Source organism: Canis lupus, chromosome 18 (genome assembly GCF_011100685.1).
Source record: "Canis lupus familiaris isolate Mischka breed German Shepherd chromosome 18, alternate assembly UU_Cfam_GSD_1.0, whole genome shotgun sequence".
NCBI classification, from domain to species: Eukaryota; Metazoa; Chordata; class Mammalia; order Carnivora; family Canidae; genus Canis; species Canis lupus.
The window spans coordinates 32,172,804-32,195,984 of record NC_049239.1 but is presented as its reverse complement, the minus strand read 5'-3'; the positions used below and the strand labels follow the sequence as shown (position 1 = coordinate 32,195,984).

Below are 23,181 nucleotides of genomic sequence, written 5' to 3'. Positions count from 1 at the left end.
GTCATCCGACACACATCACTTGCTTTGCTTTGTTTTTCTCCTTTGTGCATGTCGCAGGCGGGTGGATTCCGCGTCACCTCTCGCCGTCGGAGTGTCCCAACGTGGAATGGCTGCAGGTTCAGGAGGCGGGGAACATCTCTTCCCTTGAAGGGTCCGGGCGGGAAAGCCAGCTGCTGACCTCTGGAGGGGCTGCGGCCCCGTTCTTGGGGGTGCTGGGGAGGGTCTGGCACGAGGCCGAGAGCTGGGTGCAGGGACCTCTGAGGTCCCTTGCACTCCCGGAATGTCAGTTGAGAGGCTCCTTTGCCACCAAGTCCAAACTCACAGGTTGGGGTGATAATGAATTGGTCTGTATCTCAAAAGGAAAGAGAGGGAGAGAGGGAGAGAGAGAGAGACAGAGGGAGAGAGAGGACATGCCGTTAGCGTCAAAGCAGTGGCGCCGTCACTGGAGGCTCCAGTCTTGCTTACGAGACCGGGTACCAGCTGGAGCCCGAGGAGGACTTTCTCCCAGGGCGTGTGCGCCAAGGAGAACGATGGGGAGTGGGGTCGGGCGGAGAGGGAATGGGAATCGCGTGTTCCCATTTAGGACTCTGACTCACTGAGATCGACCTTTTTCCTAAGTTGCTGAGGTCCCCCTTCCCTTTTGTGGGGACTCTTTCCTTCGCTTTTAGCATCAACGTCCCAACAGGTTCCCTCCCGCCCACTTGTCTTTAGAAAATCCATCTTCTAAACAAATGCTGAGGTGCCTGGCTGTTCACGGGGGAATGCATTACCCTCGGAGAGAAACAAGGAGACTCTGCAAACTACCTTTCCCCGGAGGGACCCATCTCCTAAGCACACACCACAGGGCTGTGCGGGGCTGGGTGAGCTGCCCGGACATCTGGGCCAGGGAACCTTCTCCTGGTATTTCGCAGGCCAAGCCTGTTGTTTCGAAGGGGTGGTTGGTGATGCCCGTCTCCCCCTTCCTCCCTGCCTCTGTCGTTCCTTCTGTATTCCCACTTTCCCGTGACATCTCAGGAGTTGCCTAGGTCCGGGGATTTGGACCTAAATAGGTGGTGGCCGTGGTGGCCGCCGTGAGCCGAGGCGGGGAGCGCATCACAGTGACCTGCTGCGGCAAGGCCGGGGCGCAGCCGCTGGGAAGCGGGGAAGGGGCCTGGGATGCCAGGGAAGGCTGAGCCCTCGCCCTGGCTGGTGGAGGGGACGCGGGGGCTTCTCAGGGGGAGCAGGGCAGCCAGGCGCTCGGGCCCAGGGGGGCAAGCCAGGTGACTGGGCTCACAGCGCCGAGACCCGGTGCGTCCGTGGCCTGCACCCTGACCTGCACGTGGTGCTGCCTCTTCCCAGGTGGCCAGCAGCCCAGGGTGACCCGGCCCAGGTCAGGTGGCAGAGGCCGCGTCCAGGCTTCGCAGAGCACCCCTTAGTTGGAGGGGTGAGCCGGGAAGGCGGGCAGCCGTTTGCAGCCCAGAGAAAAGGAGGGCCCACCGCCCAGAGTGCTGTTGACTCTCTAGTGTCCCCCCCACGCTCCGTGCTCGGGGAGCGCCCGTCCTGCACCTGGATGGCTCAGTGTCCGGGGCACTGAGGGTGGCTCTGTCACTTGCCCTGAGGCTGTGCGTGCAGCTCCTTCCTTCCTCTGAAGACCTTCCGCCCCTGCCAACAAATACCCTGACTCGTCTTTTCTTTCCTCCTGTCCTGCTCCCTCCATTCCCAGGCTCCCGGGGGGCATCAGCAGGCCCGAGGCAGGTGTCCTGCTGCGGGGAGTACGGGCCCCGCTGCTAGACCAGCCGGATTGGCAGGACTCGGTCCATCCGGGTCCCTTTACCTGCCCGACTCAGCTGACAGCTTAGTCTTCCAGGACGAGTGGCTCAGGAGGATGCCCCAACCCACCCCCGGAATGCGAAGAAACAATCAGCTATTAATTTCCAAGGAACAGGAACCCCTTCAGCCAGGAAATCTAAATTGAACAGGGATTAAGTCATGCAAGCTCCGGGCCCCGTTTAACTTCCAGCACGATTCTGTGTTCCCGTGTGCGCCCATTGTCCCCCTGGTTAGCAGGAGGGTGTTTCGTTGTAAACGGGGTGCCCTCCTGCTCCCGGCGGCTGGCACGCTGGTGGGTAAGCCTGGGGATGAGGGAGCCTGAAGGTCTGGCTTTGGACCTCATCTCTGTCACCTGCTGTGTGGGCAAGTGTCCTAGGCACTACGCCTCCGTGTCCTCATCAACCAAGTGGGAATAATAATAATACCAGCCTCGTGCAGCCATTTCATGGTAGTATGAGAATTAAATGAGTTGGTACTCGTGAGGTGCCCAGAACTACCTTTCAGGGTGAAAGTCATGACATAAATATATTTAATCATCTGGCTTCAGGCAGTGCTTGCCAAGCTCTTTTCTTTCCTTCGGAATATCTGTCATTGGATGGAGGGAACTGATTTAGGAAAGGAGGCTAAGAGCTGGGATTTGAGGGTTAAACTGGCTCAGTTCAGGTCGTCATTCCACCACTTAATTATGGGTTGTCACCTTGTCTCTCTGCTCTTCAGTTTCCTCATCTGTAAAGGGGGTGTTATAATTGCACCAATTTCTTGGGATGGTCAATGGGGGAGAGGTTGTATCAAGATCCTTACGTAGTGGGACGCCTGCGGGGCTCGGTGGTCAAGCATCTGCTTCTGGCCCAGGGCCTGATCCTGGAGACCTGGGATCCAGTCCCACGTTGGGCTCCCTGCATGGAGCCTGCTTTTCCCTCTACCTGTGACTCTGCCTCTCTCTCTCGGTGTCTCTCATGAATAAATAAATATTAAAAAAAAAAAAAAAAGAGAGAGAGAGAAGATCTTCATGTAGTGCCTGGCACCTAGTCAGTGCTCAACACATTTGAGCTGCTGTTATCAGGCAGTCCAAAAGAAGTGCCCTATAAATGCACCGATTTCCATTGCCTGAGCTACAGTGATGCCAAAGCTAACATCCTGGCAAGTGTGGCCAGAGCATCAAGCTTGGCTCCTTGCGGCTGGTGGTGTGTTAACAAAAGTGTGGCAGCTTGGCGAGGCGTAGAAGAGCTCAGCCACTGTGCGTTGGAGCCCTGGCTCTCCTGCTTGCAAGACGTGTGACGCTGGGTAAGTTAACATCTACAAACCTCAAGTTGTTTCCTTCCTCCCTCCCTCCCTTCCGTTAATAAATATTTATTGAGTGTCTCCTCAGCAGAGGCACAGTGCTAGGTTCTGGGTGTTCCCCAGATGGACGGGTCAGCGGTGCATCAGCGGTGCATCAGCCTGGAGGGAGGAAATGAGTGCCTGGCTGCTGAGTGCCTCACTGGGGGCCCAGTGTGTCTGCAGCAAATGCGGCCGCTCGTGCTAATTTACCATCAGATGTTTTTAGTTCCCATCTATCTCTGGTCTCATCATCCTTTTTCACGAAGAAGGTGACTGCTTCATGTTCTTTTCTCTGGCCCCGAGGAGGTGCTTAGACAGGGCAGGGGAATGATCGTTCAAGGTTACTTGTTTTGTTCCTGCGGTGGAAAGTTGAAGCAGGGATATATATTTTTTTTTTCACCTGTAAGTTTAGGATACTATCACTAGATTAGTCATCCAAGAAATTAAAAGTCAGAAAGCAGAGTCTACTGAGGAGACTCAATTAAGATCTCGCCTTGATCTTATTTAATCCCGGGGCCTCTTCAAAGCAAAGTTGACTGGCATGCAGTTGTGTCTAGGACAGCAGCTCCCACTCACGTTCTTTGGAACACCATATCCTCAAACTGTTGATAGTATTCCATGAAAAGAAACTAAATTGTTGAGCTCCTTTCCTACAGACCACCTCCAAGTTCTTGATATACTGATGCATATTATGCTATTATACGTAGTACTTCCCAAAATTACTTGGCTAGGCAACCTTTCTCCAGTGACTGTAGCTTTGTCTCATGGTATCGCCCTTCTTTGGAGAACAGTCTAAGAGAGGCCCATCTGCAAGATCTAGGCTAGGCTTCATTGATGGGAGCCATGCTGAAATACCCAAACTCTAGTGAATGCATATCGTGCCGAGGAGGAGAAATAGAAGAGACGGTGAGTAATGGGGTGTTCTCTGCTGCCATCAGGCCAGAACTGTCCCACCTGATGCTAGAGAATGAACAGAGAATTCTTTGTGAAGGGCAACCATCCGCTTGGTGGCTTGGCTCCCCTTGACTGAAGGAGACATTCAAGCGTGGCTGGGTGCTGTTGTCCTAGGGGCCAGGGCATCTTTGCTCTCTGCAACTGCTGAATCCTCCTTATTTCCCACATCCAGCACAAAACCTCCCTGCAGTTGGTAGTTTGGATGAGAATATTTATCTTCCCCAAATAGCTACGCAACTTCCTCTCCCTCCGTTGGGAAGGTCAAGTTGACTAAGGGAAGGGAAGTGCTTACAATGGGAAATAAAACCTTGGGGTTTTTTTGTTCTGTTTTGTTTTGCTTTGTTTTGTTTTGTTTTGTTTTACTTCTGACAAGTGTGTGAGCTGAGAAAGAACTAAACCATCCATGTGAGTCTGGATTTCTTCATCTGTTAAGTGGGAGTAATCATAGCATCCATGTCATCGCATTGTCTGAGGAGTGAGATACTGGGTTCTAAGCGCCTGGCACCGTTCAGCACATTCTACGTCTGCCGTTAATATTGATGTCAGTTGTAATTGTTGTTATTATTGATTCCACATTTGTGGAGAGAGAGAAACAGAGAAGGAGAAGAAGGAGAAGAAGAAGGAGAAGAAGGAGGAGAAGAAGGAGAAGAAGGAGAAGAAGAAGAAGAAGAAGAAGAAGAAGAAGGAGGAGGAGGAGGAGGAGGAGGGGAGGAGGAGAAAAGAAGGGGGAGGAGGAGGAAGGAGAGAAGGAGGAGGAGGGGGAAGGGGAAGAGGAAGAGGAAGAAGGTGAAAGGGGAAAGCATGTACAATGCTTTGGGTATAATGGAGATCCATCTTACAAAGGGAGATTTAGATTAAAATGGAAAATGAGTAATTTCCTACCAGTGCCAACTCTTTCACCTAAAGAAAGCATTTATCAATGTGATTCTAGGCAGAGTTCTAGAATCCAACATTACTGACTGTAGAGTAACTGTTCTGCATTAGGCTCTGGAGAATCTAGTTCACGTGAGTCAATCCCAAAAAGCTTACTTTGCGCAGGATGTGCCCTGTGGGTCTATCATGGCACACAGGACACTAAGCTCATGGATTGGGTTGTGTGAGGGATTCTAACTCTGAGGAACATGGCCTAGATTGCCCCAAGGGATTTTTCATCAGGCCATAGCCTAGATGAACTACCCTGACCAGGACTCTTCCCGTCCCTTCTCTTCCCTCTACTGCTCTCCCCTCCCCCTCAGACAGGGATGAATAAGCATAAACACGTTCTTGCTCATTCCATCTGCCTCTGTATGTGTGCAACACAGGCTACTGTCTTATAGGGTTATATTCATGTGATTATGCTCCTTATTTTTATTTTATCTGTTCTTGTCATGGGGAGGGTGTGAGAGTCATGTTTTAAGATCACCGTTTTATTTCCAGGTTCTTGGACTACTAGTTGAAGTCTCTCTCACATTCAGTAGCATTTTTTTTTAATACAATGGTATGTTTGTGCTGTGATATATAATAGACATTCGAGTGTAAAGAAAGGCTAAAACGGATGTGAGCCAAATTGGGAATTGAAAACAATCCTAGGCTTTACCATAAAGAAATTGGGATTCTTTATCTAGGGAAACAAACACACGATGTTTGCATGTGCTTCATTACTCTTCTATTGCCACTACACATATTGTTCGACAGTGTGACAAGCACCATATACCTTTTCCGCATAATACTCCCAAATCTCATTTAGAACTTGTAAAATCCCTGAAAAACAATTTGCATCTGCAACTGGGATTCCAACAGGTTAAGGAACTGGCCCCAAATGGTACCAAAGTGTAGGCTTCTTCCCCACAAGGAAATACTTCTTGACTGCAAGGTTTGGCTTATTATAGTAGGATGACAGTCCTGGTCAAGATGTGTTGCAAAGGACAGCCTCACCTGTACCCTGTACCCTGTACTCCACTGTCTCAGATGAAAGGGCCTGGGCCTCTCAGGGGAGACAAGGACAGGCTGGGTTTCACAGGAGCTGGGGCCAGGAAGAGTCTTCTCACCACCCCTCCCTCACCCCTCCATCACCCCCACTCTATCTGCGTGTGCATATGCACATGCATGGGAAACTCTTCTGTTGTGAGGTCCTCACAATCTGAGGACTCATGCGTTCATTCTTTCGACAAGTGTGTATTGAGTTCCTTTTGTGGAGATCATGGACAGCCCCCACAGTAGTTTCCTCAGAATGGAGAGGATGAAAGCCCCGTTGGAGAGGCCAAAGAAAGAAAAAGAGAAGGAATAGTAGGGACAATGAATATGGAAAACTCTTTCAAGGTGTTTTGCTCTATGTAAACCAAGATGGTGGGAATGGAAAAACGTCCCACACACCCCCTAAAAAGATGAAGAGTGTGGGGAATGAGGCCTGGTGCACAACAGAGGGGTCAGCCTCAGATTCAGCACTGGCAGCTCTTCTCCACCAACAGAAGGGAAGCAGAGCATGGCAGCAGAGTCTGGTGGGGGGGGGAGTAGGTACAGCATATGTGCCTTAGTCAGCTCCTGCTGCTGTAACAAACACCGTAGGCTGGGCACCCAAACAACAGAGGGCATTTCCTCACAGGCGTGGGAGCTGGGAAGTCCAAGATCAAGGTATTTGGTTCTTGGTGAGGATCCTTTCCACAGCTTACAGATGCCTCCTTCTTGCTGTGTACTCACATGACTTGTCTTTGGTTGAGAGAGAGACCGAGAGAGATTAACGATCTTGTATCTCTCTCTTTTTTAAAGGGCACTAATCCCACCATGAGTGCCCTATCCTCATGACCCTATCTAACCCTAAGCACCTCCAATACCATCACACTGGGGATGAGGGGTTCCACATACAAATGCCCACATACAAGCATTCAGTCCCTAGCATTATGGAAATTATGTTCCCATGTTCTCGTTCATAAAAGGGAAAAAGGGGGGATCCCTGGGTGGCGCAGCGGTTTGGCGCCTGCCTTTGGCCTAGGGCATGATCCTGGAGACCTGGGATCGAATCCCACATCGGGCTCCTGGTGCATGGAGCCTGCTTCTCCCTCTGCCTATGTCTCTGCCTCTCTCTCTCTCTCTGTGACTATCATAAAAAAAAAAAAAAAGGGAAAAAGGTTCTCAGCTGAGAGTGAGGATGCGTGAGAAAACCTGGGAGTCTTGGAGACAGCGGGATGGTGACTAGACTAGAGACATCTAGTGCTGGCTGCTGAGTGATGTTACAACCCGGGAGGGTGGTGAGCATGAATTTGAAGTGAAATCAGGCAGTGTGCTTGTGTGTGTCTCTCCAGGCACACGGTTTAAACCGATTCAGGCACCGATAAGGAAGAGAGTTAGACTGAACAACCTTGACCTAACGAAGCAAATACAGTGAAGTGAGAAAGGGCAAGGGAGTGTAGGGTGCGTGTGAGGGAGTTAATACCATAACGGAACCTAATCTGAGTGAGGAGGGAGGCCATGAACGATAATAGATTTCAGGGAGTTGCCGAATAGGGTTCTGGTGGGATGAACTGGAAAGATGTACTGGGAGAGTGTGGCAATAGGAAATGACAAAGTCGAGGCTGATCATGAGGAAGAGTGACCACAATAGAGTGGCGAACAAGATCAGAGGTCAAGGGACTGGGTAGCTAGGACACTGCAAGGATTTTGTCTCTGAATACTGAAATCATCAGGATTTAGCTACTACAGGAGCAGTAGCTGAGGCAGTGAGCATGAACCAGGACTCAAAGCTTCAAGGAAAGAGGGGAACAATCTGGGGGGCTGCAATGACCACAACAAGAAGGGAAGTGAGTAGAATAATCTGATGGTTCGATGGGGATTTTTAGGGAGCGAATGTGGTCTTGAAAGTGGCACAACAAGCAAGGACAAGCACCATCCTTCACAGTCCAGTAATGGAAGGAGAGTTGGAGAAAACCCGCCACCATTAGAGAGGATTTTGGGGAGAACAAAGGCTCAGAACAGTGATTCTTAAAGTATAGTTTAGGAACCCCAGGGAGTCTCTGAGCCCCTGTCAGAGATCCACAGGTCAACAACTATTTTCATAGCAAGCCTACGATATTATTTGCCTTTTCACTCACAAGTGCACGGTGGAATTTTCCAGAGGCTACGTGATGTGTGATAACACCACAGACTGAATGCAGAAGTGGATAGCAGAGTCCAGCTGTCTTCTATTAATCTGAAAGTTAAAGAAATTTGCAGAAATGTAAAAATGACACCGTTCTTCCCATGACTTTAAAAAAATATTTTTCATAAAATATTTGATGATTTTCTTAATTATTTTCAAGTGAGTAAGCTAACCTTCTTGCTTAATTTCAAATCCAGTACGTATTGGTAGGTAGAACCACATGAACCAAGGTCCTTTGGGGTCCCCAATGATCTCTAGGAGTGTCGACTGTGAGTTGCAGAGCACACAACAGAAGGTTCTGGGGGATGCGGAAGGACTGGGAGACAGGTCAGATATGGGAATGGAAACAGCCAAGTGGTGACGACAGTCTGGAGGACTAAGGGAAACCTTGAGCTTCTTGTATTGATGGGCAGAGACAGGGTTGAAGGCCACAAAGAGTTCTGAGTACCCGAGTCCTGCATCCCTGAAGGCAGAGGGTCATGATGAGTCTGTGGGTGCTGCCAGGAAGCCAGGAGCACGCCGAGCCAGCTCTTGCTGGGACAGACAGGGCGCCAGGAGACCAGCCATCTTATCTACTATTTGAATCCTTAAAGGGTAGTCTGACTGGTACTCCTTGCCTGCTCTTCTTCAAGTGCCCCCTCTGAAGACCAGGCCCCTGTCACAAGTTAGAGGATGATCCACTGCCCCATCCTGCAAGATCTGGAAAAGAGGGTATGGTTTGAGGATGCATCCCCCAATGTCTGCTCCAATGACTAAGGAAAATGAAAGAACTTTTTTTGGAACACCTTCGAGTATTTATTTGGAAAGTTTCCTGTTCAGTCTTGCCTGGAGGTGCAGAGCTGGATCGAGCATGTGCTGATCTCATTGTGACACAAGATATTGGGGTACGTGGTTGGCTATGAACATCTTCCATTGCCTCTGGATGCGAAAGGCCTTCCGAGAGACGAACCGGGCAGTACGATGTCAGCGTCTTCGGAGGTGGCAGTGGTGAGTGGGTTGATGTCTATATAGCAGATTCCTACGTCAGCAGAGAAAAAGTCTGGAGATGGATCCATACCAGTGGTCGGTTGGTGGAGGAGGCAGCCCAAAGAACCTTTAGCTCAAGTCTGCCATTTTGCACAATGGCAGAAGACGCCATGCGCACTATAATTCAAGCGACCGATGCCCCTTGCAGTTGTGTAATGCACAAGTCCTGACATGGGAACCTTCCCTGTGCGTGTCAAAATCTTAGTTTGGCAGCGTTCGCCCTAACGTCTCAGTCTCATCGTGTAAGTGCATGGCATTTACAAATGTTTAAATCTTCCAACCAGATCAACACCACTTCATAATTACAAGACAATAAAAGAGCTTGCAAATATAAATATTTGGGAAAAAATAAAAATGTTTAAAGTGCATTCTAACGTGCCACATTTGGAGAACGCGCTCGGAAGAGCATTAACTTCTCCTACCCCAACCCACTGACCTGTGAGTAGGGACATAAATCAATTTCCCTCTCCATTGGATAACTCTCATCAGCCTTCAAAACATGCCTTACTCATTGTCACCCATTTAAAGGTAATCAGACCATCAGGTCAACAGACTTTCTCTTCACTCTGCACCCCCCTCCAGTAGAGCCCCATTTCTCTGCTCCCCTTCATGGCGAAACTCTTGTAAGAGTTGTTAATATTCCCTGTCTCCTTCTCTCCAACTCTTTCTCTCTCTCTCTCTCTCTTTTTTTTTTAAGATTTTATTTATTCATTCATGAGAGACACACACACACAGAGACAGAGAGAGAGAGAGAGAGAGGCAGAGACACAGGTAGAGGGAGAAGCAGGCTCCATGCAGGGAGCCTGATGCGGGACTTGATCCCGGGACTCCAGGATCATGCTCTAAGGCTGAAGGCGACGCTAAACCACTGAGCCACCCAGGGATCCTACACCTACACCTCTTCAACTCTTTCTCTTGCAGGCCATTCTGACAGGATTTCCTCCCACATCCTTCCATTGAAAGGACCCTCATCAAGGTCACCAATGGGGCTTGGTCAAAGAAAAGTGACTTCTCTGTTCTCCTTTCACTTTTTGACAGCGTTGGACCTACTTGCCCGAGCCTTCCTTCCTGGTACCTCTTCTTCGTTAGGCCTCCACGTCACATTCCCTTGGACTTCCCCCATCTCATTAGCAACTCATTGCTTTTCATTCCTCTGCTGGTAGCTCTTCTTTTATTAGACTCCTCTGTTCTTCCTGGCTTCTCCTCTCTGTCCTTACTCACTCATTAAAGCGTCACACTTGGTCCTTTGACTTTTTTTTTCTTAAAGATTTTATTTATTTATTCATGAGAGAACACACACACACAGAGAGAGAGAGAGAGAGAGAGAGAGAGAGAGAGAGGCAGAGACACAGGCAGATGGAGAAGCAGGCTCCATGCAGGGAGCCCAATGCGGGACTCGATCCCGGGTCTCCAGGATCAGGCCCTGGGCTGAAGGCAGGAGCTAAATCGCTGGGCCACCGGGGCTGCCTCCTTTGATTTTTAATACCATTTCTAAACACTGAGAGCTCTCAAATTTATCCCTCAAATGTACCCATCCCTCAATGCCATCTCATCTATTCAAGTGTCTATTTGACATCTCTGCCTGGCTCTCACCCAGGTATTTCAAACTTCACAGAGCGACCGCAGAACAATGGATTCTCTTCCTAACTGTACTCTCCATTTTGTCTTTCCCATCTCAGCAAATGGCACCACCATCCATCCCATTGCTTGGACAAAACAAAAAACTGAAGCCTCACCCATGATGCCTATCCTTCCTCACGCGGCTAAGCCATCAGAAAGTTTCATCATATCCAATTCCATATTTGACAAATATAATTGCTCTACACCTAATCCAAGTATTATCATCTCTTCTTTGGTCTCCTAAGGCCACCTCTTCAAAAGGACTGCTCTCACTCTTGCCCTTTTTCTAGGTCACCTGCCACCCGCCAGCCAGAGGGATGTTTCTAATGCAGAACTTGGATCATGGTACTTCCTCTCTAAAACCCTCTGATGACCTCCCACTGTGGCCAAACGCTTACCCTGACTTCCTATGTGATCTCACCCCAATCTATTTCTTGAACCTCCTCTTGTGCCCCTATCCACATGTTTTCTATTCTTCCACCATAATGGTTTTCCTCTCATCCCTCTCCCTTACCAAGCTTCTTCTTCACTCAAGGCCCCTGTATTGGTCATGTCTTTCATTTGGAACATCCTTCTGTTCCAATGGATTCTTCTTTTCATCATTTAAATCCCATTTAAATCTCAGTGCCAAGGCTACCCTGGCTGAGACCATCCCGGATTACCCTGAATCAAGCATTTCTCTTCCCTGCGGTCACTCCAACACCCTGTATCCTTCTCATGGCAAAGGCCAGTATTGAAATGATCTCCATTGTGTGTTCATTTGCATGTTTATTGTTTGATTGCTGCCCTTTGCTGGTAGAGACTTTGTCTTGTTCACCGGCATCCCTAGTACTTGATACCAGTAGGTGGCCAGTCAACTAGTGGACTGACTTGGAATTGTGGGGAGGAATAGTTGAAATCTGGACTGTCCGGGGTAAATTCGTGTAGGATTGCTAAATTCTTTTTCACTTTTAAGATTTTCTCATTCAACTCATTCTCAAATTACAAACTCAAAAAAACTACCAGCCTCTTTCAAGTAGAAGCCAGATCCTTCCCCCTACCGAAAGACAAAAAGAAAAAAAAAAGTGACTAACAACCAACACACCAGAAATACTCCATTTTTCCTAAGGAAAGGATGGTGAGGACAAAAACAAATTTTTGTTTGTATCATCCAAAATTCTTCAAAGAACAAACTTCAGGTTCTTCAGTTTTTGCACTCAGTGCAAGTGGAAGTTTTAAAAGGAGGACAGAAGGAAGGCAAGCCTTTTTCCCATTTGTGTGTGAAGTCTTCCTGCTGTACCAAAGGTCACTGATTTTATATCCTGGTGTTAGATCAGATGCTGAGCTTATTTCTCAAATGGTCCTGTTTTTATGGATGGCGTGGTGCTGTGGATGTATACTGAGTGCTTACGCAAGTTCTGTATCTAGATTGGTATTTATCATGAGTAACTACATTAACTTATTTTATGGCCAGAGCTCTGAGAACCTGAAAAACTGTATGTTCTAATGCTGCACAAGCCTGGGCAACCTACCAACCTGTGCTCCTCACAAACTCTGTGCCAGGCATTATTAGCAAAGGATCTTGGATTTTCAGGACCTCTATTTTTCCATCTGTAAAAAGGAGAAAAACGTATGAAAGGCGATGATGCTTTTCTTCATCGGAATGCCTTTAAGACATTGTTTGAGACATTGAAGTATTATGGCAGGAGGTCCAAACTAGAATGCTCAAATTAGCACATATTTATTTTACACCCACTGTATACTACAGATCCTTGAGGCATTAAATGCTCTGATTTTGTAAATTCCAGTGATTTTAATTATTATTCAGAGACAGACACGGTTAATCCTATGGTGTAGCACAAGAGGGCTGAATTGGAATAGGGGAACCCTGCCTTAGCCTTCTTTTACCTTGTGTATAACTCTGGACAAGTCACATCACCCTTTCTGAACTTGGTCTGGTTAGACTTTTGGGGACAGGAACGAATTATGAAGATGGGGTGGGCAGGCATTGTTATGAGAACAAAGGAAAAGAAGAAAAATACACCTCTGGATGAGGAGAAACTGGATGGTGGTTTTGATCCCAAGGCAGCCCAGGGAGGGCCTCTGCTTCTCCCTGTCTCGATGCCACTTGCCTATGGCACATCTAATAGCCATTTAGCTGGTTCACAGATGATGCAGCTTCTAGAATCTAGGGTTTAGGTAAAGTCATGCCCTCTCAGCTACTGGTCTGGATACTAGCTCTCTCTGTGTGTGTGTGTGTGTGTGTGTGTGCATGTGCATTCATTTGTGCATCTCTGTGTGTTTGCATTCCTGAAATGGAATCTGATTGGCTCAGTGTACCTTTTCTGGGCCAGAGTTTGTCACACAAGTTTGTCACAGAGTTTTGCTGCATTCAGTTTAGGTACCTCCCTTGACCTTAAAGGGGCTGCCTAAGGCCTGCCTTTTCAGCAGGGACCTTGATTCGGCCAACTTCCATTCCAGAGGCTGTGGCCACAGCAAGCTGTGCGATGTCTTCCAAAGACCTAGAATTTACATTTCCACAAATGAATTATTCTATTTAAATAGAATAATCTGTATTGGTTTCTCCTAGCAAGATTCTGTTTCCTCAGAAAAGGCAATGTTCCATTGGTGTTTAGATAGAATTTTGGTTAAAAGGTGGGTGCTGACAAGTATAAGACATTGATAGTAATAGTTATTAGACAGAAGCTCTGATTTACACCAAATGTTTGCCACTTCTCATTTTAAGAAAATTCAGGTTACACAATTTGCAACTCTTAGGTTTAGAAGAGACTAACCTCTTTAAACCTCCCTTCTGGTCTTTGAGTACTCTTTTCTGGCTTCCCCGCCAAGCTGGCATCACCTATATTGTGGGTACTTCTCGTCACTAGGGAGTACACTTCTTCCAGAGGGAGCCTCTTTCATCCTTGGGTAAGCCTACCGATTACTTTCTTTCTTGCTGCACAGTGTCTAACCCATCTTTTGTGTGTGTGTGTGTGTGTGTGTGTGTGTGGTTTTTTTTGTGGTTTTTTTTTTTTTTTTTGTCTAACCCATCTTATCAACACAGCATCAATTTGCTGAGTGAATCCATTCATATGATATTTACTGGGTACACACTTCATGCCAGGCACTGTCTTAGGATCTTGAATGATACCAGTGTGCAGAACAAATTTGTGTTCCTTTTTTTTTTAAGATTTTATTTATTTATTCATGAGAGACACACAAAGAGAGAGAGGCAGAGACATAGGCAGAGGGAGAAGCAGGCTCCATGCAGCTTCTCCCGGGCTGCCCAAAGCCCGTGTTCCTATGGAGCTGATGTTATGGCCTCGGAGTAAGAGGTGGTGGGAGAGAGATACAGTTTCTTTTTTTTTTTTTCTCTCTTTTTAAAATTTTTAAAAATTTTTTCATTTTTTATTGGAGTTCCATTTGTCAACATAGCATAACACCCAGTGAGATACAGTTTCTTAAAAAATATAAATAAATTCTGTAACATGTTATAAGGTGATAGACACAACGAACAAAAGAAAAAGTAGAGTCCAGTGAGGGGGATTGGGAAGGAGGAGTGAGCTATAACATGAAACAGGAATAAGGTAGGCCTCCCTGAACAAAGCCTTTTGAAGGAGATGAGGGAGTTAGCGGGGCAGAATGAGCGTGCCCAACCGACCGTCTTCCTGTGGCCCGGTAGAAATAGCTCTCCTTGCACTTTCCTGACCTGTGAGATAATGATAATAATAATAATAATAATAATAATAATAATAATAATAATAATAATAATAATGGCTTAATTTCTGTTGAAATCCTGCAGAGACTCTGAGTGCTTTCTCCATATGAACTCATCACATTCTCATAGCAACCCCGAGATCACTACTACTTCTATCCCCATTTTCATAGGAGTAAATTGAGGCATAGCACAGCTAAGGAACTTGGCTAGTATCCGGCAGCTAGCAGCAGGAGGAGGTGGGATACAAACTTTGACCTCCTGGGGCCAGGCATTTGCTCTTAAGACTTCAGCACAGCTGCCTTGAGGCAGCTGAAGTCCCAGCCCCTCACGCTTTCCTCTCCCAGGCCCGTGCTGGAGCAGGGGCTTTGCCCTGTGTGTGATGTCTGGGGTGAGAGTCAAAGTCTCTTCATCACCCTGGGGTTTGTACTGAGACTCCTTTAGTATCATTGGACAAGTGGGGCTCACGGGGCCCCAAGGAACTCCCTTGGGCACACCCTGACCGGCAAGCCTTCCTTACTTAGGTTTTGTTAAGGTCACAGTGATCAGAATAAACACTTATTTTTTTTCTTCTCAGTTTTGACATAAAAAGACATATTCTTTTTTTTTTTTTTTTTTTCCAGCAAATGTCACTGTGGTTTCAGAGCCTAAGTGTGATGTTTGAGCGGGCAGCATTTTAAAAGTATTTCCTGCTCAACCATAGGGTGAAATTATACAAGCCAGGGAGTCCTGAAAGCAGCTGCCTCAAATTCTTACCACCTGCACAAAAAAAAAAAAAAAAAAGAAAAAAGAAAAAAAGAAAGAAAGAAAGAAAGAAAGAAAGAAAGAAAGAAAGAAAGAAAGAAAGAAAGAAAGAAAAAGAAAAAATAATTTTTACACTTTTTAGTTTTGAGAATTGACTGGTTTTCTGTTGTTTCAAACTCTGGGGGACCCTCCAATTCACTAAACCTTCAGCGGGGAAAGAGAATTTAGAAGCTTTAAAAGGGTTTTGCAAACCTAAGGGAGACTTCACTGGAATTATATTTTCATTAATGGACTTAAATGAACTGTTCCTGGAATCTGCCTGGGGACTGTTCCTTGAAGCAACAGTGAAAGTCCCAGGCTCTCTGGCACTGTCCTGAGCCTGAGGAACAATCCCTGGGGGGACTTCGGGGTAGGGCGGCCCAGTAGGGGGGTGAGGCGCAGGTCCCTGGCTAGAGGGTTCCTGGGGGAACCTCGTCTCCTGGGAGCGCTCGCTCTCTCTCTCTGTCTCTGGACCTGTTGCATCCTCCCAGGCTTTTCAAGTTAAGAGCTGGATTTCCTGAAATTGTTGATCTGGATGAAAAGTGCAGGCGCCCCCTCCCCCGCGGAGTGAGAGGCGCTGCAGGGGAGGAGGAGGGTGAGGGGTGAGGTGGGGTGGGGGCGGAGGGAGGGAAACAAATGCTCTGAGTACAGGATAGGAAAAGTGGGAGGAGGAGGAGGAGGAGGAGAGGAGGAGGGAGAGGGGGAGGAGGAGGAGAGGAGGAGAGGAGGAGGGAGAAGAGGAGGAGGGGGAGGGAGAGGAGGAGGAGGGAGAGGAGGAGGGAGAGGGGGAGGGAGAGGGGGAGGAAGGAGAGGAGGAAGAGGGGGAGAGGAGGAGGAGGAGAGGTGGAGGAGGAGAGGAGGGAGAGGGGGAGGAGGAGGAGGGAGAAGAGGAGAAGGAGGGAGAGGAGGAGGAGGGAAGGAGGGGGAGGAGGAGGGGGAGGAGGGAAGGAGGAGGTAGAGGAGGGAAGGAGGAGGAGAGGAGGAGGGAGAGGAGGAGGGAAGGAGGGGGAGGGGAGGAGGGGGAAAGGGGGAGGGGGGGGGAGGAGGAGGAGGGAGAGGAGGAGGAGGAGGAGGAGGGGGAAGAGGGGGAGGTGGGAGGAGGAGTAGAAAAGGAGGAGGAGGAAGAGAAGGGGAGGAGGAGGAGGGGGAGGAGACGCCTTGAGCTGAGGAGGAGGGGGAGGAGGAGGAGGGGGAGGAGGAGGAGGAGGAGGAGGAGGAGGAGGAGGGGGAGGAGGGAAACGTGTCAGCGGCGGGCTGGGGAGCCGGGGCCGGCGCTGGTGGACGGGAGTCGGGGAGTCCGGCGGGAGCCGGCGGAGGCGGGCGCGGCGGGCGCGGCGGGCGCGGCGGGCGGGGCCGAGCGGGGCCGCGCGCGGCGGGAGAGGAGCCCCGGTCCCTCGTCGCTCCGGGTGAGAGAAAAGAACTTCCCCGGGAGGCCCGGAAACTTCCCCGGCGCGCGGCGTCCCGGGCGGGGGGGCCGGTCCCGGAGAGCTCGGGTGACTCAGCGCCGGGACCCCGGGCGGTGCGCGGGGAAGCCCCGGGGGCGGCGAGTCCCGGTGCAGCGGGCTCGGATGGGGCCGGATGGGGCCGGCGGGCGGGGACCCTCATCCCGGACCGGCCGGCGACCTCCGGGGGGGGGGGGGGGGCGTGGGCCGGGGATGCCGCCGGCCGCGGGACCGCGGGACCCGGGCTGTGCCGCAGGTCGAAAAAGAAAGTTTTCCGGCTGCCTCCCGGGCTCTCCGCGGCGGGGCGGGGGGGGGAGGGGGGGGCACTGCTGGGGACCTGGGCGCGCGACCTCCCTGCCTCCCGCGTTGCCTGCCCCGGGCTCGCCCGGCTCCCCCGGCTCCCCCGGCTCCCCGGCTCCACGGAGCGCGGCGGCCCGGGGCGCAGCCCGCGACACCCCCCCCCCGCCCCGGCGAGGACCTCGCCCCTGCGCGCCCACCGTGCGCACGCGGGGAGGGGCCTGTGCGCGCAGGGGCCGCCCTGGAGCCCCGCTCCGGTCCCGCGGCCCCGACCCCCGTTGCCGGCGCCCTGCCCCCTCCCCCCGCACCCCGTTCCCGAGGCCGAGCCCCGCAGACTGTGCTGGCAGGGCCCGGCCCGCGGGAGGTCGCCCCCCGCGCCCGCGCCCGCCCCGGGTCACACGCCGCCGCCTCGTCCCCCGGGGCCCGGAGCCGCGAGGTGTCGGTCCGCAGGAAGGTGTCGGTCCGCAGGAAGGCGGGGAGCACCTCTGGGCGCCCGGCGGGAGGCCCGTGGGGTCCCGAGAGCGGCCCGAGCGCCCCGGGCGGCCCCCGCGTCGGGCCGTGCGCCCTGGAGCCGGTGCGCGCAGGCCGGGCACGCTCCGAGGCCCCCGCGGGTGCGCGCCGCCCCGGGCACCGGGCGCTGGTGGAGCAGGCCCCGCGCACCCAGCACCGGCCTCGGGGGGCGCCCTCCGGGGACCCTGACATCGGCCCGCGCCGCACGGCTGCCCCGCCGGGCGCCGAGCTCGGGTAAATCGCTGTCGGGGGAAGGCGCCGCTCTGGACGCCGCGGGGCCGCAGGTGGGTCCGGAGGGGGAAGCGGAGCTGGCAGATGCTCAGGTGGCCTCGCTGGAAGCCTCGGGGCCTGGCGGGGTCCCCAGGAGGACGGCGGGCGGTGCAGCGGGCGCCCTCCCTGCGGAGCGTGGCTGCGGCCGAGCTGCTCCCCCCACCGAGGGGGCTGGTGAGAGCGCTTTCCCTCGGCAACCACCAGGTGAAGGCAACGATGCTTCATCAGTGCACACAGGTTGTCTTTGGTTTTTCGAGCCCTGACCACTGTCCTTTCGGTACTTTATGGACGCTTCAAACAGCCAGAGCCAGAAATAGTGGAAAGAAGAAAAAAAAAAGAAGAAAAAAGAAAAGAAAAGAAAAGAAAAGAAAAGAAAAGAAAAGAAGGAGGGAGGGAAGGAAAGAAAGAAAGGAAAGAGAGAGAGAAAGAAAAGAAAGAAAACAGAGGGAAAGAAAAAGAAAGAAAAAGAAATAGAAAAAGAAAAAAGGAAGGAAGGAAAGGAAGAGAGAGAGGGAGAAAGAAAAAAGAAAGAAAGAAAGAAAACAAAGAAGGGAGGGAAGGAAGTAAAGAAAGAAAGGAAGAGAGAAAGAAAGAAGACAGAGAGAGAAAGAAAAAGAAAAAAAGGAGGGAGGGAAGGTAGTAAAGAAAGAAAGGGAGAGAGAAAGAAAGAAAAGAAAGAAAGAAAAGAGAGAAAGAAAAAGAGAGAAAGAAAAGGAAGGAAAGGAAGATGGAGAAAGAAAGAAAAAAGAAACAGAAAGAGAAAGAAGGGAAGGAAGGAAAGAAAGGAAGAGAAAGAAGACAGAGACAGAGAAAGAAAGAGAAAGAAAGAAAGAAAAAGAAAGGAAACAAAAGGAAAGAAAGAAAGAAGGAAGGAAGGGAGGGAAGGACGGAAAGAAAGAAAGGAAGAGAAAGAAGACAGAGAGAAAGAAAGAAAAAAAAAGGAAGAAAGACGCTTAGAAATGAGCTAGTCCATCCGCCTTAATGCTCCAGGCTTTAGAGAAACTCCCTTGTTCCGTAAGGAGGAGACCTCCTTTCTTTCAGATGCAGAGGCTCATGGATGTATATCTCGGTGCATGAGACTTCAATAACGATTGGTATTTGAACGTTATAAAAATGTTTCCTTTATTTAAAAAAGGAGGAAGGGGTGGGGGCCAGCACCTCGTGAGTTATTATTATGTCTTCAGCTTTGCCTTCCGAGACATTGGTGATACCATCTGCACCAAAACAGTGATGAGGAAGGAGGGTACCGTTAGATCCCCAGCCCTACAGGGGTGAGCCCGCGGAGTAGTGTGTCCGAAGCCACACACGCGCAGGGCTGGAGCTGAGGATGGGGTCTGGGCCTGTCGCTCCGGGCCTCCAGTGGCGGCCAGTACTGGACACCTTCCCTTTAGTTTGTTGTTTCTCGGTGGTTGATTAGATCATCTTCTCGTTGAGTAACTTGGTGGCTTCTTCTTTCTTATTTTTTCTCTACGTCACATAGTACCACAGAATGACTCAATTACTGAAGGGGGGAAAAAAAAAGCCCTAATCTTGTATTTAGAAAACTGTTACACAGGCACCTGAAAATACCCTGCTGGCGGTCCAGCCCTAGATGTTGTCATCCTCAAGTTTGCTCATCGACAGTGTATGTGCAGCGTTTCGACCTTTTATCCGCAGAGAATTGAACTATTAGGACTTTGTGGATGTCTTAATAATTTCTCGATCCTCATTGCTTCCTGTGGTCATTCCTTTTGTAGGGCCCTTGTACGCGGTCAGGTATACTGAAATCTTTCTTGAATTGCAGCCTTTTTTCCCTTTCAATCACTTTCGCAGAGCTAGACCACTACAGAGTTGATTCGAGACATAGGGTGGGAGCGTCTCGGAGAGATCCCTGCTATTTAATGTTTCTCATTAAAAGTTGGTTCTCGGGGCACCTGGGTGGCTCAGATAGCAGGGCGTCTGCCTTCATCTCAGGTCATGGTCTCTGGGTCCTGGGATCGAGCCCCACATCAGGCTCCCTGCTTCTCAGGGAGTCTGCTTCTCCCTCTCCCTCTGCCTCTGCTCATGTGCTCTCTCTCTCTCTCTCTCTCTCTCTCTCTCTCTTTCTCTGTCTCAAATGAACCAAAAAAAAAAAAAAAAGTTTGTGCCCTAGAACTGCCTCTCTTTATGCAAATGTTGAAAGTACAGCTTATAGACCATATCATTTGTTAACAAGTCAGTGTGAATTAGTATCTCAATCGCCGAAGATAGAGAATACAATTATTTCGCGGATTTGGGGCCAGGTTAGGAATTTGGGACAGAGAGCGTGATAGCCTGGTCAGCAGAAGGCAGCGTTTTACAAAGGAAGATTCCGCTTTGCAGCCAGGAAGGAGGTTGGGAGTGTAAAATGATGCAAAGCAATGATGAGACATCAGAGGTGACCTTGAGTTGATTATCATTTTTATCAGGGCCTGGGGATCCAGGGTGTACTTCGAAACTTGTGCAGTGAAAACATCCAGGCCGGCTTATTTCTTGGGCGACTGCTATGAGCCAGTTACAGCCATGGTGATGCCACTCGAGCCTCTCGGCAGCCTGAGCGGGTGAATATTATTTTCCCTATTTTAAGATGTGCACACAGAGGCTCAGAGAGGTTGGTTCCTCTCCTGACATAACAGCCATTAACTTAAGCCCCTTGTTCTTTCTAGTACGTTTTGATATCTACCGTTGAAGGCCTTCTGTGAAGAATCCAGGGTGCCAAGTACTCAGGGGAGTCCTGGTGGTTCACACGGAAGCTTCTGGATTGGAAGTGGATACCCCAGCAGTGTAGGAGCTCTAAAAAGGAGGGGATAGGAGGTGGAAGAAGGAGGGAGGCCCTGCGGACACTTTGAATATAGCGAATTACTGGCCTCAGTCTGGCAGGGGCTGGCTCTCACGCCCACCTGAAGCCGGCCCTGGTCATTGGCTTGCCTCATGGGGTACCCAGAGGGGGCAAGCGGGGCAGGACCCCCACCTGCCTCGGCTGTATGTGATGACGCCCGGTTGGAAACCCCAGTTTATAGGCGGTTTAAATTAGGGAGCTCCTGAGACCTGTTTCCATTTTAATTGGACTTGGCCTTTTGTGGTAATAGTCACCCAATCTCTGTCTTTAAATATTCTTTTCTTATGCTTTGCCAGTTTATGGCCTTTGTAGATCAATCCTTGGATTTCATTTAGAGGAGAGAGAGGGGTGGGGGGGAACCCAGCAAAGGTTAGTGATTACCTAAATTGGATTAAGTTCTGTCTAGCAGCGTTTAAAGAAATGTTGCTTGCTCTCTAATTACCATCAACTAGGAATTTAAACGGTCTATTAAATTTAAGCTGACGTTTGTTTTTTTTTTTTTTTTTTTTTTTATCCAGGGTAGTTCTAGTTCTCACATATTCTAGGATTTTGGAGGCTTTTTTTTTTTTTTAATTCTTTAAATGTCTACAGAGTGCTCTCTTCCTCCCCACCTTTTAAAAATATTACATTTCTGTAGCAGGATAATAAATGATGTTGTTATATACTGGCTTCGTTGAAAAACGGAAGCTCCCAGCCAGGTTCATCAGGCTCTGTTAGCCTCTGGAAAGCAAGCCGGTGAACTGGGTTCTTTGTGGGAAAGAAATTTAGGGACTCCTATGTGAAGCTTTTTGGATGGAATGTGGCTTGCCCCTTTCTTTATCTGTATAGCAAAAGGATAGGCCTGTAATGAAAATCAGCTACCTTTACTCTGTGCTTGAGCTTTGAGTGAAAAATCCGAGTGTTCTTCATCAAAGTGGGTGGTGTGTGTGCTTTTTTGGGGGCTGGGACTGGGGTAAAGCAAATGAGGCATCAAGGGTGTAACCATAAAGCGCATGACCCTGAAACATGGTGCCTCCCTTGCCTTGTCCTCTTCATGCTGATGGATGACCTGTGCCCACAGGTCACAGGTTTCAGGGTTTCAGAGAGTTATAGGACTCACCAAAAAAATCCCTCCTTTTTTTTTGTCCACGGCCCACGGCAACCGGTCATACACGTTTGTATAATTTATTTTGCATATGATCGTATGCTACCTGAAAGCACATATTACCTCTCTAGGCTTTCATTCTCTTTCCCTTGCCTCAATTTTGGGGTATAAATATATGATTTTTTCTAATGCATTCATCAGCGTTCTGGTTTCGCTTTGGCTGCTTGCCAAATGGTGCCTGGAGCAGCCCCCCGTTTCTCGTTTACCTCCTCTAGCTTGATTGGTTCTTTTTTTTTTTTTTTTGACACAGGCTGAGTTCTGTGTTTTGTTGAAGGCATCTGTGACAGCAGTTAGGGTTCGGTTTTTAGCAAATGCTAGGATGAGGGAGCACCTTGGGCTCCCTCGTTCAGGAACTAGAATATATGTCACCTTAAGGTGAGCCTGGAAGGATACCCGAAAGAAGCATTTGTTTCTGTCTGCTTCCCAAGGACTGGGGGCGGGACTCCAGCAAGGGCTGGGATGCGTGTGTGTGTGTGTGTGTGTGTGTGTGTGTGTGTGTGTGTGTTGCTCTGATCTCAGCTGCCTCAGACCCTGTCACAACTTGCTCATGCCCTCAGCTGCAAGAATCCTCGGTGGAAACCCATTAATGCTCGCTGTCGAACTCCACATACGCCTTTGGAACTGGTTCACTGTCATTCCCCAGGTGTCTCTGGGGGAGACTACGTCAACTGCCACCGTCACTTTGGGGAAGTTCTGCAACAGCATGCCAGCTGCTGGAGTCCCCCGCTGTGGAGCCCTGTGGCCCCTTTCACTGTGAAGTATCCCCAGGCCAAATTGGTGGGTAAACGAGGTAATCCTTGGTGGTGCTCTGAGAAGATTTTTTAAAATTCTTGACCAACAGGACAGTCAGCTTCCTGGGACGCCCGGGTGGCTCGGCGGTTGAGCATCTGCCTTCGGCCCAGGGCGTGATCCCGGGGTCCTGGGATCGAGTCCCCCCATCAGGCTCCCTGCATGGAGCCTGCTTCTCCCTCTGCCTGTGTCTCTGCCTCTCTCTGTGTCTCTCAGGAATAAATAAATAAAATCTTAAAAAAAATAGGATAATCAGTGACTCTCAAGACACCCCAAAAGGTGTCGGTATCAACCTTGCAGAGAGGGGAAGCTGCTGAAAGAGTCCATGCGTCGGTCCTAACTGGCATCTTGGAGACCACGCAGGTCAAGGACCTGAGATCTGGGACCTGATCTTGACTCCACCAGGGGCAAGCTCAGTTGCCCTGGGGCCTGTTCCCCTAACTACAAAAGAATGGGATTGGCCCTCCGCTGCTTAAAATATAAAAATTAGGCGACTTGTTAACTCAAGTTTCCAGCTTTTTAAAAACAAACAAACAAACAAACAAAAAACAAAACCTGAGATGACTGGATTCTCTA

At 49.8% G+C, this 23,181-nt stretch overlaps 1 protein-coding gene across 5 annotated transcripts in view; it reads left to right on the top strand.

Annotated features, from left to right (window-relative positions):
- Window positions 1-23,181, top strand: part of PRR5L (proline rich 5 like) — a 142,036-nt gene that overhangs the window by 54,565 nt on the left and 64,290 nt on the right. Inside the window, exons 1-3 of one of the 5 annotated variants that reach the window (XM_038563013.1) lie at window positions 20,263-20,394; window positions 20,500-20,617; window positions 22,374-22,593. The exons of 2 other annotated variants lie outside the window; for them this stretch is intronic. The gene's annotated coding sequence lies outside the window, so the exon portion shown is untranslated. Of the gene's footprint in view, window positions 1-16,640; window positions 16,724-16,814; window positions 16,837-20,262; window positions 20,395-20,499; window positions 20,618-22,373; window positions 22,594-23,181 lie in introns of those variants that run through there. 2 more of the 5 variants (XM_038563014.1, XM_038563019.1) reach the window with 2 other exon arrangements.